Source organism: Xyrauchen texanus, chromosome 3 (genome assembly GCF_025860055.1).
Source record: "Xyrauchen texanus isolate HMW12.3.18 chromosome 3, RBS_HiC_50CHRs, whole genome shotgun sequence".
Classification (NCBI taxonomy): domain Eukaryota; kingdom Metazoa; phylum Chordata; class Actinopteri; order Cypriniformes; family Catostomidae; genus Xyrauchen; species Xyrauchen texanus.
In genome coordinates, this window is record NC_068278.1 from 38,946,365 (window position 1) to 38,966,366 (window position 20,002).

The 20,002-nt window shown below is 45.6% G+C and overlaps 1 pseudogene; it reads left to right on the forward strand.

The window, feature by feature from the left end:
* Nucleotides 1-17,995, forward strand: part of LOC127624776 (sorting nexin-19-like) — a 50,559-nt pseudogene extending 32,564 nt beyond the window's left edge.
* The last annotated feature ends 2,007 nt before the right edge of the window (nucleotides 17,996-20,002 follow it).

Genomic DNA, 20,002 nt, shown 5'->3' on the forward strand with positions numbered 1-20,002 from the left:
GTTGGAGTTGGAAGGTGACAGGGTTAATTTGTTTAGAAATCGTGAAGGGACCAATGAAACGGGGACTTAGCTTCTTGCAAGGGAGGTGCAATCTGATGTCTCTCGTGGACAGCCACACCTTTTGCCCAGGATGGTAGGTCGGAGTGGGAGCTCTGCGGGTGTCAGCAGAACCTTTCTGGCGGTGTACTGCCCATAGTAGGTGGTGGTGAGCCAAGTCCCAGACCCTTTCACTCTCTTTGAACCAGTGATCGACTGCTGGTAGCTCAAAAGGTTAATTTATGAACCTTGTTTTGTGCACAGGGTAACAAAAAAGGGCCTCTTTCTGCTAAATTGTCTAAGGGGATTACAAGCTGAGTGCTTGATTTTATACAACTTTTAGTAATAGGTGTAGCTGAAATAGCCAAACCTGTTTGTCCATATACTTTTGACAATGTAGTGTTGGAAATCTTCTTTGTATCATTTCACTATACAAAATTGAAAGTAATTGATTGCACTACTTCAATACAATACTCTATGTTAATTCAATCTACTAGCATTTCTTTGAAGTTTTGCCTTTAATGTTCCAGTGGTCCAATATACTTCCCAATCTCTCTCTCATCTAATGGATCCCTTCTGCCTCTCTACGCACCAACCATTGTATGTTGTGATCCGGTCTGCTGAAGGGTGACCTATTTATCCTCTCCTTTTTTCCACTCTGTTTGTTTAGTCTGTGTGTCTGTATATATCTTTCAAAGAGTATGCATCTGTCAAATTCAGTGTGAAACAGCATTTTTAATGTGTTTTTATGTACCCTAAACATTAGATTAAAAACACCCTAATGCTGACTGCTGTTTCTGGAGAGAAGGCACGCAACCTGGAGACCATTTTGGCTACGCTACCCCCCACTGTAAATCACACAAGAGACATGCAAAAAGCACAGACAATACATGCACCTGGAGAAATGGAAAAATAAACAGATATGTTCAGCCAGCTTTTAGCAGAACACTGGCCCCTCCTGACCCTCCCCGATATTGAAGGCCTTTCATACACTTGTGGAGTTTGTTGTATTTCCTTTGAATACATTTAGAGGATATAAATATAGATATTTATAGATAGATATTTGCGATTAATTTGATGAATTATTCAGCACATCATGTAATTATAGTAATTCGATAACAAAATTTTGATTGATTAAAAGTGAAGTATATAAGTTTTTTAATGTCAAAATAAGTTCTACAATCCCAGTTTATTGTTCATTGACAACTATAAGTTTGTGGGTTTACCCAAAAGTACCCCAAAACAGCAGGGGGGAAATGAAAAACCATGGCAGACCTGTACAGAGGAAAAGTAATTTAGCATTGCCTTCAGATGTTAAAGCCAAAATTCTTAGACTTGCTAAAAGACACAGAGACAGAGAATGGAGTAAAACCAGAGTGAACATTGACATCACATTTATAAGGTGGAGGGGACACAAACACACACACACACACACACACACACACACACACACACACACACACACACACACACACACCCACCACCAATAAATAATTTTCCATCCAAGGATTTTTTGCAAAAAATGTTTTAGCGCATCAAAATAAAGCTGATGGAAATGCACATTATCGCTAAAATGTCACAAATGTTGACATAATATTTTTCTGTTTAACACAAGCGCATAAACTCTATGTCGATACAGAAATTTGCATTTTGAAAGCTAAAATACATATTAGATGATAATCATTTTTAGTTGCTCGTTAAATGTTGCTAGAGAAATATGCGGGACATAATGCAGTTGTGATGGCGATGCTTTTGATTAGATGATTGTTCAAAATATTGACTATCAGGAATGTATCATATATGTAAACCCTGATATTACACTGCATACATTTTTATTTAATAGCTGGGCACTCAGCATATACACATCGATGGATGGTCCTTATACTAAGACTGAAAGTTTCCCCCGCTACTTGGTGCAGGTTGCCAACTTGAACAGGGCCATGACGATCCGCTTTCGGGTCGGAACCGGTGCCAATCTGCAGTAGGTACAACATCAGGACCAATATTACAGTCCTATCAGAAGGGCAACTGCTCCCTTTTGATTGCAATTCCTCCTCTTCTGATTGCTTTTATTTGTTAATTAAAATGATAGTAAACTGGATAATTTTAATGAATTGTCTCAATACTCTCCCCATTTTACCAAAACCTCGGAGGAAAAAATTAGGGACATCTGGGAGGCGAATTAGCGATAAACACACATTTCTGAATGGAAACGGCTTCAGGGCAGAATTATTTTGCGCTAAACCAAAACCTATGCGACAAAGTGTTTTTTTAGGCATGACGTCATCACGCACACCATTTTTATCTATAAAAGGCCATTTGAATGGAAACTGGCAAAAGGCGACAAATGTCGCAATAAAATTTTTTGCATTTTCACTTTGTTGATAACAAAATAGCGGGAAAGGTGGATGGAAATAGGCTAATGATGCGATCGCTTTGGCAAACGGGATCGCCAATAACGAGATCGCTGCGCAAGTTGCTAATACACCGCCGCCCCATCAACAACAGAGATCTCGCCTAGGGCACCAAAATTGTTAGAAACGGTGCTGTAATTACACTTATTAGTTACCATAAGAACCATCCTACCTCATGTGCTAGAACCACCGCACACCTAGCTGCCATTCAATCTGACGATGTTTTTGGACGACACGATTCCTCTACCACGCTTTCTGTCCGGTGTGCGTGTATTATAGTGCCTTTGTTCATTATGACGTTAAATGTTTATCACGATGGACTATTTGTTCTTAGGGAATCAGCGAGTGTGAAAGGTGGAAAGGACATGAAAAGGTGGTCTGGGGTATGATTCATGTGAATGATGTATAATTTGCGTCTTTGCAGGCTTATGATCGCAATTATTATGGAATAATGCAATTCTCATACCACTAGTAGCGCAAACACTTCACCTTTAACAGAACTAGTTAAAAGTCATGGCTGTGCAATAAATTAAGCTCAGTTGGCCTGGTTTGACTAAAAGTTCATTAGAAGTCCCTGCTCCAAAGTCAGCAAAGAAAAAAAGAGAATATTGAAATGGAGTCTCACTCGCTTGCTTTAGATCACTGTTTGGAAAGTACATTTAGTTCAGGACTAAAATAAGTTCAAAAGCACTCAGAATCAGTTTAAATGAGTTAAACAGGCTTATCTGATTAGGCACAGTCAAGTGCACGGCCTGGGAAGAACACCAATTTGCCAACAAGTGTCACTTCAGGGCGTAAAGATGCCTGGTAGAAGGGGTCCAGTCCAGGGGCAAGACGTGGAGGTTCCAAAAGTCTGGGTGTGGATGCCAGAGCGTGCCCTGTCCCTGAGAAAGTATGTATGTTCTCAGGGGAATTCGCCAGGGATGGGCTGTCGTGAGGAGTACGAGGTCCGAGAACCAGGCCGGGAGGGCCAATAGGGAGCCACTAGGGTGACTTGTTCATCGTCCTCCCTGACCTTGCACAGCACCTGTGCAAGAAGGCTCACTGGGGGAAATGCGTACTTGTCTCTTGGCATACCAGAGCGGGCAGTGGGAGGTTTCTCGGGAGGAAAACAGGTCTACCTGGGCCTTGCCGAACCGTTCCCAGATCTGCTGGATCGACTGGGGGTGAATCCTCCACTCTCTGCTGGGCAAGCGTTGTCTTGACAGCACGTCTGCTACTACATTGAGGATGCCGGGGATGTGAGTGGCATGCAGCAACCTGAGTCTCTGCTGGCTCCAAAGGAGGCTAAGGAAACAGTCAGCAACTCCAGGCAATTGATATGCCAGTGCAGCGGTGTCCCTCTCCAAATAGCCAGCAGCTGCGTGCCCGTTACACACAGCGCCCCAACCCAATCTGGAGGTGTCGGTCGTGACCAAGACGCGTCGGTACACCTGCTGCAAGGGTACTCCTGCCCGTAGAAAGCAGAGGTCTGTCCAGGGTTTGAATGTCTGGCGGCAGGTGGGGTTGATCGTCACACTGTGTGTGCCACGGTGAAATGCTCGTCTCGGGACTTGAGTCTGAAGCCAGTGCTGAAGCGGTCTCATATGCATCAACCCCAGCGGCGCGACTGCCGCGGAGGATGCCATATGCCCCAGGAGCCTCTGGAAAACTTTTAAAGGGAGCATTGTGCCTGGCCTGAAACTGGCGAGGCATCTCAGCACCGACTGCGCACGCTCCATCCAGAGAAAAGAGATGCTCTGAACTGGGGCCAGCTTGCTCTTTTCCCAATTGACCTGAAGCCCCAGGCGTCTGAGTTGCCTGAGCACCTGGTCTCTGTGAGCGCATAGTAATTCTCGTGAGTGGGCCAGAATAAGCCAGTCATCGAGGTAATTGAGTATGCGAATGCCAGCTTCCCGGAGTCGGGCAAGAGCTGCCTCTGCGACTTTCGTGAAGACGCGAGGGAACAGAGACGTGCCGAAGGGGAGGACTTTGTACTGATACGCCTGGCTGTCAAACGCGAACCGTAGAAAGGGTCGGTGTCGAGGCAGAATTGAGACGTGGAAGTACGCATCCTTCAGATCTACCGCTGTGAACCAATCTAGATGCCGGACGCAAGTTAAGATGTGTTTTTGCGTGAGCATTTTGAACGGGAGTTTGAGCAAAGCCCGGTTGAAAACTCGCAAGTCCAAGATCGGTCGTAAGCCGCCGCCTTTCTTGGGTACAATGAAGTAAGGGCTGTAGAACCCCTTCTTTATTTTGGTTGGAGGGACCGGCTCAATCGCGTCTTTGAGTAAAAGATTAGCGATTTCCGCGTGCAGAGATTTCGCATGTGCACCAGGTGGGCATGGTGCAGCGGGACACATCGCGTACCTCTCACACCACTCTGTCGCCACTTACTCTACCCTAAGACAGACCTCATATTTTTGCGGGCAAGAGTGCCCCTACAGCAGGTGTCCAGATGCGTCGTGGTCACCACAGATGCCTTCAAGTGTTCACTTGCCTGGAGTTCGGTCCAGCAGATTCTCACGTGATCCTAAGACCCCAGCCGGGCTATTTGCCCAAGGTTCCCATGACCCCCTTCAGGGATCAGGTGGTAAGCCTGCAAGTGCTGCCCTGGGAGGAGGCAGACCCAACCTTATCGTTGCTGTTCCCGGTGCATGCTTTGCGCACCTACTTGGATCGCACGCAGAACTTTAGATGCTCTGAGCAGCTCTTTGTCTGCTTTGGCAGACAGCGTAAAGGGAACGCTGTCTCTAAACAGAGGCTTGCCCACTGGATCGTGGATGCCATCGCTCTGGCATACCAGGCCCAGTCCGTGCCCACCCCTTTGGGAATATGAGCACACTCTACAAGGAGTGTGGCATCCTCATGGGCACTGGCCGATGACACCTCTCTAGCAGACATCTGCATAGCAGTGGGCTGGGCAACACCCAATACCTTCACAAGACTTTACAATCTCTGGGATGAGCCGGTTTCATCCCATGTTTTGTCAGGTACGAACAGGAAGAGTTTGGTAATACGGAACAACTGGCAGTGTGTATCACTTGCATATAGCGCCCTTACCCTCCCCTGAGGCGAAAGCATGTGCTTTTACCCCCAGTTGAGTTCACGAAGTGATGGACCCTGGATATCCTTCCTCCCTAGCCCTGTGGCTCACGAATTTGGCAGAGGAGTTTGCAGCCAGACCCACTAAGGGTACTAATATGTCCTGTACTGGGATAGGTGCTAAACTGGTGAGCCCATGTGTCATATTGCCACATGTTGACCTCCCCTTTGGGCAGAATGTGGTCTCCATGGGGTCTTTTCCCCCTGAAAGAATAGAAACAGAAAATAACAACTTCCCCAATGCGTATAATAGCGTTAGATGGACCAAGCCGGATCTTATACTCTGTGAAATGAAAACAGAGAGAAAAGGCAGCAGTTCAAGTAACACAGTTCAGCTGTTGAAGCATTTTTCTATAGAGACCCCTGTTCAGGGGCGAAAATTTCATCAAAATGTTGGGGGGGGGAATAAACGTAACAATTCTCAAGAGCAATTTTTGAAGGGGACACCAAGGTTTTTTTTTTTTTGTTGTTGCCCCATTTGCATTTGTATTATTTTATTTCTTAAACAATTATTTTAAGAATATATCATTACATTATTTACAATACACATATTTTAATGATATTTTAGGGGGGCAACCCTCAAATGGGGGGGGGGGGGGCGATTTCGCCTATGCCCCTGTTGTCACTACATCGACACAATGTCAAGTGAGTGACAGACTTGGAACGTCTTGGTTACTGTCTTAACCTCCGTTCCCTGATGGAGGGAACGAGACCTTGTGTCCCTCTTACTACAACACTGCACTAGCCGCTGAAATGGCCGGACCTTGTCTCGGCTCCTCAGCACAAAACCTGAATGTGAATGGGACTCCTAGTGTTACTACAACGACACAATGTCTCGTTCCCTCCATCAGGGAACGGAGGTAATGACAGTAACCAAGACGATTTGTGGGGATAGTTAAATGAAAACCCATTCATCATTCATCAAATGTCAACATTACTAACCCTCATGTTGTTCCGAACCCAAATTACTTTTTCTGTAGAACACAGGCAGAATGTTAGCGACTTACAGCCATAGTCACCAATCACTTTCATTGCATTTTTTGTTCCCTCACATACAGTGAAAGTGCACTGTGTCTGAAGCTGTCATTCTCCCTTAACATTTCCTTTTTTGTTCCACAGGAGAAAGTCATAAAGGTTTGGAACAACATGAAGGTGAATAAATTATTTTAATTTCTAGGTGAACCATCCTTAATAATTTTGTACATGAAGCACTCTAAACAACCTAAACAAAATATGGGCATTATATACCTGTTTTTTGGAAACACGGAAAGAGGGCTTATTCTTCATTTCTGTCCTCTTCAGGTGGTGACCAGTGCCCCATGCTGGGTGATTTATCTACAGTTTCTCCAAGATGCAGTGTGGCCCAGGGGTGAGCAGCTTGTGGGGCTGCGGTCTTTTGACCCAGAGCAGAGACAAGAAAAGATTACAATGCCTTCATTGTCTTATTCAACTGTTCCCAGATCAATTTATAACATAGATTCAAAATGACATTTTTATATGGCCTAAAAATAATGGACGTGAAGGAGCCATTTGCCTTCATTTCCATTTAGAAACAGTTGAGCCAGCAACCATGTTACAGCATATCTATCCTTGGATTGTCTTTAGTTAACTTGTGTAATAGAGCTGTTCAGTCATGACGTCAATTTCGGTCTGCTGATAATATTATTAATATTATTATTTTTGCTCCAAAACAGGCAGAATTTAGAAATATATGATCGTTTTCCACCATGTCTCTGGCCCTCTGTCTGAAATGCTTAGTTTTGGCCTAAGCGCCTCCTTAAAACTTAAATGTAAACATCCACTGTTGTGATTGGCTAACATTTTGCAGCCCCACTAAAACATTCATATTTGAAACTCACAAACATATTTGAAAGAACGAATAAGCTCCACAATATTATAAAACAAAATTTCAGGGTTTACACACAACACACATCCAACAAGTCAAGTCAAGTCATTTTTTATTTGTATAGCATCTTTCACAACACATGTAATTTCAAAGCAGCTTTACAGAAGATCAGGCATTAACAAAAAATAAAACTGTAATATCTATAATGTTTATGAGTCATCATTGTGTAATTATATAATACAATTGTGAATTGTGTTTAAAAAAGTAATTAAATAATAAAAAAGACCTAAAGAAAAATAACCTTGGGAGAAACCAGACACACTGTGGCGACCAGTTCCCCTCTGGCTAACATCATGAATATAATGCCAATTATTACTTATGTATGGTGCAAGTCATGGTTTAAAATTAATAAACTAAGTTAGTGTTAAGGGACAGTGTTTAAACATAGATTTTGTATGAACTATAAGATTAATGACTAATGTCTTTGTATTTGTTAATACTATCCTGTATTAACTGCAGAAGTTCACATAGATGCAATTGTCCTTGTTAATTGGCTGACGAATGCTTTTTTTGGCAATCGATAGTATATGTATTCCATTTCAAGAGTGTAGTCCATCAATAGACCGAGGTGATGCAGGCAGTGATCAGTGAGGTACATCGCTGTTCAACCTGGCTGGTAATTTCGGTGAGGTTCGGTGTGGTCCATCTTAAGTCCAAGGTTCAGACAATGGCATATGAAGTATTCCATGTCTTATGGTTGGAGTAGGCATCAGTTCATCCTCTGAAGTTCATTATAATAGACTGAAGTGATGTTTGGCTGGCATCGGCTGCATGTAGTCATCATCACACAGCGACACGTAGTAGTGAAGTCCAACACCAAGCACCAATGGAGCTGGATTCAAATGTTTCTGGTGACCTAAATATAGGAGTCCCGAGGTTGAGACAGGGAAACAAATAGAATAATATTAGTGTAGATTCCGTTCAATTTATTGCAGAGTTATAGATCATGATCAAAGTTTCAGGTTTCTGGTTCTGGCAGACCAAACTAAAGCAGCCTAATTGTGGGTTGAAGTATAAATTGGGTGTATGCCTGGCTAAATAGATGAGTCTTTAGTCTAGACATAAACTCAGGGAGTGTGTCTGCATCTCAAGCAGTGTTAGCGAGACTATTCCATAGTTTAGGAGCCAAATATGAAAAGGATCTACCTCCTTTTGTGGATTTTGATATTCTAGGAACTATTAACAGTCCAGAATGTTGCGATCGTAATGAACGTGATGGAATATAGCATGTCAGAAGGTCACTTAATTACTGCGGAGCTAGAACATTCAAAGCTTTGTATGTAGTTAACAGAATTTTTTAATTAATACACAATTTAACAGGTAGCAAATGTAAAGATGATAAAATAGGGCTAATATGATCATATTTCTTGGTTCTCGTTAGCACTCTGGCTGCTGCATTTTGAACCACTTGAAGTTTATTTATTGACCTTGTTGGACATCCTCCCTGTAATGCATTACAATAATCTAGTCTTGAGGTAATGAACACATGAATTCGTTTTTCGGCATCAGCAACAGAGAGCACGTGCTTTAATTTAGGAATATTTCTTAGGTGGAAGAATGCTGTTCTACAAACATTGGTAATTTGATTTTCAAAGGACAGATTGGTATCAAATATAACACCTAAATTCTTCGCCGTTGAAGATGATGTAAATGTACATCCATCGAGTGTCAAATTATATTTTTGCGGCTTATTTTTAGAGGTTTTCTTTCCAATAATTAATACCTCTGTTTTGTCGGAATTGAGTAGAAGGACATTTCTGGCCATACAAACTTTTATTTCATTGATCACTGCTAATTTGGAGAATTGTGAAATCTCATCAGGTTTCGAAGAAATATAAAGTTGGGTATCATCGGCATAGCAGTGGAAACTTATTCCACGATTACTGATAATATCTCCAAAGGGAAGCATATACTGTACAAGGAGAAATGCAGAGGCCCGAAAACTGATCGCTGTGGCACTCCATACTTTACTTTTGTTTGGTTTGACAATTCCTCATTTACATAGACAAAGTGGTAGCGGTGTGCTAAATAGGACCTAAACCATGCTAATGCAACTCCACAAATGCCAACATAATTCTGTAGCCTATTCAAGAGAATTTTGTGATCTATCATGTCGAATGCAGCACTAAGATCTAAAAGCACTAGAAGTGAAATGCAGCTGCAATCAGATGATAAGAGCAAGTCATTTGTAACTCTGATAATTGCAGTCTCTGTACTGTGATAAGGCCTAAATCCTGACTGAAATTGTTCATATATACTATTTCTCTTTAGAAATGAACATATTTGTGTGGATACTACCTTTTCTAGTATTTTCAACATAAAAGGGAGATTTGAAATCGGTCTATAACTAGCCAGATTTCCAGGATTTGGCAGGATCAAGCGGTTTGAGAACTGCCATTTTAAAGTTTCTTGGGACATGTCCTAAGGATAGCGAAGAGTTAATAATATTAAGAAGAGGTTCTGAAATGACAGGAAATACCTCTTTTAAGAGCTTAGTTGCCATTGGATCTAACAATCATGTTGTGGCTTTTGATGTATTGATAAGTTTTGTTAGCTCTTCATGACCTATGACAACAAAGGGTTGAAGTTGCACGTGAGGAAAATTATGAGACACTGTTTTCTGAGGTGCTATGACAGATGATTGCATAATTCCAATTTTATTTCTGATTATTTAAATTTTATCTGTAAAGAAATTCATGAAGTCATTACTCTTGTGCTGCAACGTATTATCTGGTTTAGTTGAGACTTTATTCCTAACCAATTTAGCCACAGTATTGAATAAACACCTAGGATTTTTGAGGTTATTTTCTATGAATTTACTAAAATATGCTAACCTGGCAGCTTTTAGTGCCTGTCTGTAGCCACAGACACTATCCTTCCTTGCACAACGAAATACTTTTAATTTTTTATTCTTCCACATGCGCTCCATTTTCCGAGCTGCTCTCTTGAGAGCATGAGTGTGATCATTGTACCATGGTGCAGGGCTTATTTCTTTAATTTTCTTTAATCGAAGGGGGGGGGGCGACACTATCAAGAGTGCTAGAGAAGACTGCATTTATATTTTTTGTTATTTCATCAAGTTGTTCTGGGCTTTGGGGTTTACTATGAGATAATATATGAGAATAGTATGAGATAGATCTGGAAGTTTATCAGTGAAGCTATCTTTAGTGTTTGAAATATATAAGAATAGTTCTTCCTGAACAATAGCATGGTGTAGATTGAGTAACATTAGCTGATCCCAGCATACAAGATCCGAGATGTCATCGCATCTGAAAATGCATCAAAACGGTCATAGATATCCATCTACCACATGTTTACATACACCAACAATTAAAAATAGTGCAAATAGGCAAAAGAACAGTTTGTTTAGAAGTTTGTGATCAAAACAACAAGTCCCTAAGCAGCTAATGAAACTGAATGGGCTCTCCTTTTCAGAGATGTAACTTGACACCATGTATTTTAAAAGCAGTGGCAGATACATGACAGTGGACAAAAACATCTAGGTTACGTATGTAACCTTTGTTCCCCGATGGAGGGAACGAGACGTTGTGTCAGAGAAGCGACACTAGGGGTCTCTCTTGAGCGCCGATATTCACCTCTGAACTATGAAAAAAGGCCAATGAGAGTTGGCAACCAGTATTTGCATGTCCCGCCCCCGGACATATGGGTATTTAAGCGGCGCAAATACGGGAGTTCATTCAGGATTTTTCTGAGGAGCCGGAAATGGTCCGGCCACAACAGGGGCTCAGCTCAGCGACGTGGCAGGGGAGACACAACGTCTCGTTCCCTCCATCGGGGAACGGAGGTTACATACGTAACCTAGACGTTCCCCTTCTGTCGCTCTCTCCACGTTGTGTCAGAGAAGCGCATTAGGGGTCCACTTAAAAAGAGCCATGCGCTGAGCCGTGTACGTGATCTGCTGATACATGATAAGGTGTGATAAGCCAGGGAAATGGCGTCGACAACCCAGTGGGCGAGTCTCTGCTTGGAGACAGCATTCCCTTTCTGCTGTCCGCCAAAGCAGACGAAGAGCTGCTCAGAGTGTCTGGTGCTCTGTGTGCGGTCCAGGTAAATACGTAAGGCACGTACTGGACACAGCAGTGAAAGGGCTGGGTCTGCCTCCTCCCGGGGCAGCGCTTGCAGGTTCACCACCTGATCCCTGAAGGGTGTGGTAGGAACCTTGGGCACGTAGCCCGGTCGCGGTCTTAGGATCACGAAAGTGTCCGCCGGACCGAACTCCAGGCAAGCGTTGCTAACAGAGAACGCATGCAGGTCCCCGACCCTCTTGATGGAAGCAAGCGCGATCAGCAGGGCAGTCTTGAGAGAGAGGGCCCTGAGTCCAACTGAGTCAAGCGGCTGGAAGGGGGGTCTCCGGAGTCCCATAAGGACGACCGAGAGATCCCAGGAGGGAAACAGGTTAGGCCGGGAGGGAGTCATCCTCCGGGCACCTTTTAGGATCCTGACGATTAAGTCGTGCTTACCAAGAGACTTGCCGTCTACCGTGTCATGGTGGGCTGCGATAGCAGCAACATACACCTTGAGGGTGGAGGGGGACAGCCTCCTCTCCAGCCTCTCCTGAAGAAACACGAGCACTGACCTAACTGCGCACTTCTGCGGGTCTTTGGCTCGGGAAGAACCCCAGTCCGCGAACAGACGCCACTTCAGGGCGTAAAGATGCCTGGTCGAAGGGGCTCTGGTTAATAGTGTCTATGACGGCCGAAGGTAGGCCGGCTAGATCCTCCGTGTCCCGTCCAGGGACCAGACGTGGAGATTCCAGAGGTCTGGATGCGGATGCCAGAGCGTGCCCTGTCCCTGAGAAAGAAGGTCCTTCCTCAGGGGAATTCGCCAGGGAGGGGCTGTCATGAGGAGTATGAGATCCGAAAACCACGTCTGGTTGGGCCAGTAGGGGGCCACCAGAGTGACTTGCTCCTTGTCCTCCCTGACCTTGCATAGCACCTGTGCAAGAAGGCTCACTGGGGGAAAAGCGTACTTGCGCAGCCCCGCGGGCCAGCTGCGCGCCAGAGCATCTGTCCCAAGGGGAGCCTCTGTGAGGGCATACCAGAGCGGACAGTGGGAGGTTTCCTGGGAGGCAAACAGGTCTACCTGGGCCTTGCCGAACCTGTCCCAAATCAGCTGGACCAATTGGGGGTGGAGCCTCCACTCTCCGCCAGGCAAGTTTTGTCTTGACAGCGCGTCCGCTATCACATTGAGGTTGCCGGGGATGTGAGTGGCGCGCAGTGACTCCAGTCGCTGCTGACTCCAAAGGAGGAGACGACGGGCGAGCTGTGACATGTGGAGGGAGTGTACTCCGCCTTGGCGGTTTATGTAGGCCACCACCGTGGTGCTGTCTGTCCTGACTAGGACGTGCTTGCCACGAATCAATGGAAGAAATTTCTTCAGGGCAAGAAAAACAGCCAGCAGCTCTAGGCAGTTGATGTGCCAGCGCAGCGGGCCTCGGTTCCACCGGCCTGCGGCTGCGTGCCCATTGCACACAGCGCCCCAACCCAATTTGGAGGCGTCGGTTGTAACCAGAACGTGACGGGACACCTGCTGCAAGGGTACTCCTGCCCGTAGAAAGCAGAGGTCTGTCCAGGGTTTGAAGGTTTGGCGGCAGGCAGGGGTAACTTCCACGCCGTGAGTGCCGTGGCGCCATGCTCGTCTCGGGACTCCAGTCTGGAGCCAATGCTGAAGTGGTCTCATATGCATCAACCCCAGTGGCGCGGCCGCCGCGGAGGATGCCATATGCCCCAGGAGCCGTTGGAAACATTTCAAAGGGACCATGGTGCCTGGTTCGAAAGAAGCGAGGCATTCCAGCACTGACTGAGCACGCTCGTTGGAGAGACGTGCTGTCATTGAGACTGAGTCTAACTCCAAACCGAGAAAAGAGATGCTCTGGACCGGGGTGAGCTTGCTCTTTTCCCAGTTGACCTGAAACCCTAAACGCCCGAGGTGCTCGAGCACCTGGTCTCTGTGTGCGCATAGTAATTCCTGCGAGGAGGCCAAAATGAGCCAATCGTCGAGGTAATTGAGTATGCGTATGCCCACACCTTGTAGCGGGGCAAGAGCCGCTTCTGTGACCTTCGTGAAGACGCGAGGGGACAGAGACAGGCCGAAGGGGAGGACCTTGTACTGATACGCCTGGCCGTCGAACGCAAACTGTAGAAAGGGTCGAGGGCGAATTGAGACGTGGAAGTACGCGTCCTTCAGGTCTACCGCTGCGAACCAATCTAGATGCCGGACGCCAGATAAAATTTGTTTCTGGGTAAGCATTTTGAACGGGAGTTTGGACAAAGTCCGATTGAAAACTCGCAGGTCCAAGATCGGTCGTATGCCGCCGCCTTTCTTGGTACAACGAAGTAAGGGCTGTAGAAACCCTTCTTCCTTTCGGTCGGAGGGACAGGCTCTATCGCATCCTTGATTAGAAGGGAGGCGATTTCCTCGCGCAGGGAGTGGGCATGTTCGCCGTGCACTGCGGAGGAACGAACGCCCACAAAGGGGGGCGGAGACCTGGCAAACTGAATTGCGTAACCGAGTCGGATGGTCCGGTGCAGCCACCGTGACGAGCTGGGCAGTGAAAGCCATGCCTCTAAGCTCTGTGCTAGGGGCACCAAGGGGGCGAGTATTTTGGACGTACCCGGCGGGGCTTCGCAGCGGTGCGGAACAGGTAACATGGCGTCGGGAGGCGCTGTGGCGTCGATGTCGAGGGCGAATTGAGACGTGGAAGTACGCGTCCTTCAGGTATACCGCTGCGAACCAATCTAGATGCCGGACGCCATATAAAATTTGTTTCTGGGTAAGCATTTTGAACGGGAGTTTGGACAAAGTCCGATTGAAAACTCGCAGGTCCAAGATCGGTCGTATGCCGCCGCCTTTCTTGGGTACAACGAAGTAAGGGCTGTAGAAACCCTTCTTCCTTTCGGTCGGAGGGACAGGCTCTATCGCGTCCTTGATTAGAAGGGAGGCGATTTCCTCGCGCAGGGAGTGGGCATGTTCGCCGTGCACTGCGGAGGAACGAACGCCCACAAAGGGGGGCGGAGACCTGGCAAACTGAATTGCGTAACCGAGTCGGATGGTCCGGTGCAGCCACCGTGACGAGCTGGGCAGTGAAAGCCATGCCTCTAAGCTCTGTGCTAGGGGCACCAAGGGGGCGAGTATTTTGGACGTACCCGGCGGGGCTTCGCAGCGGTGCGGAACAGGTAACATGGCGTCGGGAGGCGCTGTGGCGTCCCGAGGCTCTGGTGCTGAGAATAAACTCAAAGCACTTACCTTGTTCCGCGCACCCGGCAGGGGGCGGGTTCGTGACTGAGGAGGAGGTCTGATGCTGGCGTCCTCTGGACTCGTCTGAACCAGCCGGCCGGGGAACAGTCGTGGGGCTGAGGGCGGGAGCACTGCATCCTGGGCGCCGAGACTGTTGAGGCCTGTAAGCACAGTGCCGTGAGAACGGCATTTGCAGGCCATGTGACCCAGAGGTAAAGGAAACAGCTCTTTTATTGAGAATTTAGGTACTGCAGCCCCCGTCAGGGGGTGCGGCAAATGAAAAAACAAAAGATTCTCCTCCCGGCCCTCCACCGGGGGACGGAGTGGTCTTACCACCTCTGGAGCTAACTTCTTGTCCTCTGGGTCCGCTGTGTCAGGGACGCTTGGGAGCCTTCCGGGTCCTCGAAGGGGTCCGTGAGGCAGGGGGCGTACGCTTCCTGCGGTTTGCTCGACGCCGGGGCTGAGAGCTGGGCCCAGGTTGGGGCAGAGCAGAAGGTCTTCTGGCCGCGGGAGGTCGCCCTCGGCGAGCAGGTGGGGCCTGGGCCGTGGCGGCAAGCTTGCGCCGCGGCATGATGTGCGAAATGGCCTCCGTCTGCTTCTTCACCAGGGAGCACTGCTGGGCAAAGTCCTCAACGGTGTTGCCGAAGAGGCCGAACTGGGAGACAGGGGCATTGAGGAAGCGAGTCTTGTCAGCTTCACGCATCTCAACCAAGTCCAGCCATTGCTGACGTTCCTGGACCACCAGAGTGGCCATCGCCTGCCCGAGTGCCTGCGCTGTGACCTTCGTCGCTCTCAGGGCGAGGTTGGTCACTGAGCGCAGTTCCTGCAGCGTGTCGGGATCAGGGCCACCCCCGTGCATGTTGCAAAGTGCCTTGGCTTGGTGGACCTGCAGGAGAGCCATGGCATGCAGGGCGGAAGCGGCGCGTCCGGTAGCGCTGTAGGCCTTCGCGGTGAGTGAGGATGTTGCTCTACAGGACCGGGAAGGGAGTACAGGGCGGCCCCGCCAGGTGGTAGTGCTTCCGGGACATAAGTGGAGCGCAACAGCTCTATCCACCTGGGGATCTCCGTGTACCCGTGGCGCTCGCCGCGTCGAGGGTGGCGAGGGCGGATGAGCAGGTGGCGGTGCGGCGAGTGGAGAGGGGTGCTCTCCACGAAGACGTCAGCTCATCATGCACCTCCGGGAAGAAAGGAACCGGGGGGGGCGAGGCTGTGAGCGGCGCCCACGCCCAAGAACCAATCGTCCAGCCGTGATGGCTGTGGGGAGGATGGAGGGTTCCAATCCAGACCCATGCTGTTGGCTGCCCAGGAAAGCATATCGGACATCTGTGTGTCGGCCTCCTCCTGGGCGTGCAAGCCCGAAGGCGGCAGCCCAGAGGAGCCCGCAGCATCAGAGCCCACACCCTCCGATGTCGCGGTGAACTCGTCTGCTTCCATCGCAAGAGGGTAGGCAGACTGGCTGAGGCGAGTCGCCGCCACCTCGAGCGGGGGCGGGAGTCAACAAGCGTGCCGGGGCGCGGGTGGTACGAGGAGGCGTACCCGGCGGAGCTGCACCCGCTGCCATCCCCTCCATCGCCAGCTGCATCGTCCTCAATCCCGTGGGAAGAAGGAGCGACGCGGGGGGCGGCTGGAGTGGCCTGCTTACGGTTGTAAGCAAGCCGCGACCGCAACGTTGTCATGGTCATGTTCTCGCAATGAGAACATGAACCATCCACAAACGCAGCCTCAGTGTGATCGCTGCCCAGACACACGAGACAACGCCTGTGGCCGTTGGAAGCGGAGAGTACTCTACCGCATCCAGGAACAACACAGGGGCGGAAAGTCATCTTTATAAAGATGCGTCCTTAAAAGGACGTTCAACGCCGCTGTGTTTTTGCTCTTTTAGAGGAAATTATTCTTTTAAATAAAATCACTCTTTTATGAATGAAAGAACTCGTGAGAGATCTTTCTTATCTGCAACTGTCGATGCGCTCAGGGCCAGGAAGTGCACAGCCGTGCAAACAGGAGAAAGCCGCTGTTGTGCGCCGTAGAATCCAACAGCATGCAGCAGAGGATAGCAGGAACTCGGTGTGTAAAACGCAGCAGTCTGCAAACACAACCATCGGCTCCGAAGAAATTTTCGGAATGAACTCCCGTATTTGCGCCGCTTAAATACCCGTATGTCCGGGGGCGGGACATGCAAATACTGGTTGCCAACTCTCATTGGCCTTTTTTCATAGTTCAGAGGTGAATATCGGCGCTCAAGAGAGACCCCTAGTGTCGCTTCTCTGACACAACGTGGAGAGAGCGACAGAAGGGGAACATCTATCTAGTTTACGTTTATATTCAAAAATAATTAAAAATATTCCAGATGAATCTTCTTTGATGTTCTAGAATAGTAAGTCCACACTAGGCCTGTCTGTCCCGCTCTCTTTCAGTTTATGGACTTAAGCACCAGTGGGCGTTCCCAAGGATGCAATGATGTAAAGTTGGCATTGATGTTGTTTTTTGCTGTTGAGGCGGTCATGAATTAATGGACCCCCAAATTATGTAGGGAAGTTGCAGAAATAGAGAACGAGGCATTTTTGCAGCTTGGTTTCAATAAATACTTTATATATGAAATAAATATGAATTTATTGGGGATTATGTTTTGAGCTCTGACATTTACAGTATATTTTTTATAGTAGAAGGACCTCTTATTTGTCAAAATGTCAATGAAAATTTGATTCCTTATGACATGACTCCTTTATATGATTGTTCCAGCCATCTTTAATGAACTAGTCTTAGTTGTAACTGTTGCTTCAAGAACTATTGTCTAAAACATGTTCCTAGGGGTTTTAAATAACATCAAGATGAAACAGTTTGTAACATATTTGTCAATACAACAAACTCTTTATATCTGTCATACACAATCACAGTTTATGTGTTTTGTGGGAATTGTAGAATGTATTACAGACATGCTTGACCCTGAGGAATATAGGCTGGTTTGTTAGCATGTGCTGGAATCTTTACAGGGACCCAGTATCAACAGGTATATAAATCTAAACTTACAGTTTCACAAGATCATAACAAAATATTCACAATTAAATCCCTTGAGAATTTGTTGCACATATGAAGTATATATCCTAATATAACAGGGATTCCCTTTTAAAATGTTAACAAGCATATTTTCTGTATGAGACTTTGCAGGCACTTGAATTACTGTATCCTTGACCTGCTGCTGGAGTTCCTAGTTCCAGAATGTTCTGAGGAGACATTCCAGAGGTCCTTACTTCAGAGTATCCCAGGGGATGTAGAGAGAACACCATCAACTGCCTAAGGACAGGATGTTTCTTTCCTTTCCTCTGTTTTATCAGTCTGCCTTATCAGTTTGACTGGCTTTGTAGACAACTAATTTGTCTCACAAATTTTGAACAGGACCTTTATACATTTGTATTCACCACACTGACACATTCTATTTCAAATGTGTGTGTGTTTTTTTTACAATTTTGAACAAAATTGAAATCTTGACTTAAACCCAGACATTACCCATGATTTTGTGGTCATTGAATATATTAAGTACATGTTATTTATTTTTTATTATCCTTTCACACTAAATCTAAAGGGAATACATAAATAGAAGAAAGGAAACTATTATGCCATTTCAGTATTTTTTTAAAGCTATTTTTCTAATTAAACTGTGGTGTGTATATATGTCTGTCATATGTCATTTAAGAAATTATAACACAAAACATCAAACACACAGATGAAAGAAAATGTAAATGCACCTTCTTATCTATTTATCTTTTTGTGATCCCACCTCCTCTTTCTCTAAGCAGATCCTTGAAAGTCCACATGCACTACTGTCTTTTTCTGGTCTTTCTGAATTACCACTGAGTAAAGCTTTTTCCATTGTATGTATTATCTTCTGTATAAGCAGATAAAGTACTTTATCATCAGTCATATCTGTGGCAATACCTGGCATGAATTATTATTAGAATTTTTTATTTTTTTGCCCTGATCAAGGTACCTTAATGCATGCAGCATAACATTACGCATATTGCATCTTTTCAGAGCATGATTTTCCTGCTAACATTATAGTTGATACACATACAGAAAGCACACATTTCCCATGTGATATTTCTTGTCTGAGAAACCACAGAAGGCTCAAATTCTTCATGGATGTTAGCATCTGTCAAATGTAAGATTTGTCATTGCTGCAAATTTAACGGTTTAATTTGTAAGGTTTGGAGTCAAAGCATAAAGATATATGGTTTATGTAATGGAGTAGATCATCATCGTTGGCATGGCAACACTGGCACATATTTACACACCACAATCTCATTCCCAGGGTTGGGGAGAAACAAAACAGATGTAACAGGAATACAGATTTAAAATACAAAATATAAGTAACTGTATTCTACTACAGTTACAGTTACATTCAAAAGGTTTTTTGATTACTTTGCATTTTATTGTCATTTGTTTCATTTAATATTTAGTCCTTTCAGATGGAAAACATTTATACATATAAATGGCGCGATCCAAAGTGCATTTGAACAGCGGTGAAACACTTTCTTATGATGTGTATTCATACGAACAGACAGAGAAGTTTGAAGTCTGGAGCAGAAGAAATAGAAATAAACCATGTGTAAATTGTCAGCTTTACGCTAAGCTAAAATGCTATTTCTAGCCATTTTACATGCACATGTTAACAGGCACTATCATCTTTTTTTATCAAGAAAATTCACATTGGATCTTAATTTCTTTTTTTCTTGTAAGAGCTTTGATATTAGGGAAAAAATCATATTCTTTATAATAATTGTTATAAAGTTAACCAAAAATAGTTACCAATTACATTTTACAGCGTATATTCTGTAATCTGTAGTGTGATATATATATATATATATATATATATATATATATATATATATATATATATATAAACTATGTAATGTAGATTTGAAATAAATGTATCTGTGGTACATATTTATCTATATATGCTTACTTGAGTGTGGTCGGCTCCTAGGGGGGAGAAGCCTAGGTTATAAAGGGAGCCCCAGAATTTACTCCTGGTGTTCTTGCAACATTGGATGAGCAAGCGTGCAATTGTGGTGCCGTGATCGAGTCAAAAACCCCAAGCAAATATATATTGTAGATACTTATATATTTTTGTATTTACTTTATTTTTCTTTATTTGTAACTTTGAATTATAAGTGTATCACCTGTAAATATTCTTCACTTACTGCAATTTTGCCACCTTTTTCACACGTTGCACAAGAGTGCCCTTGTGGGTTGGGCCATCATTTATACAACATCTCAAACATTTACCATGTCCTGCAATGGGCTC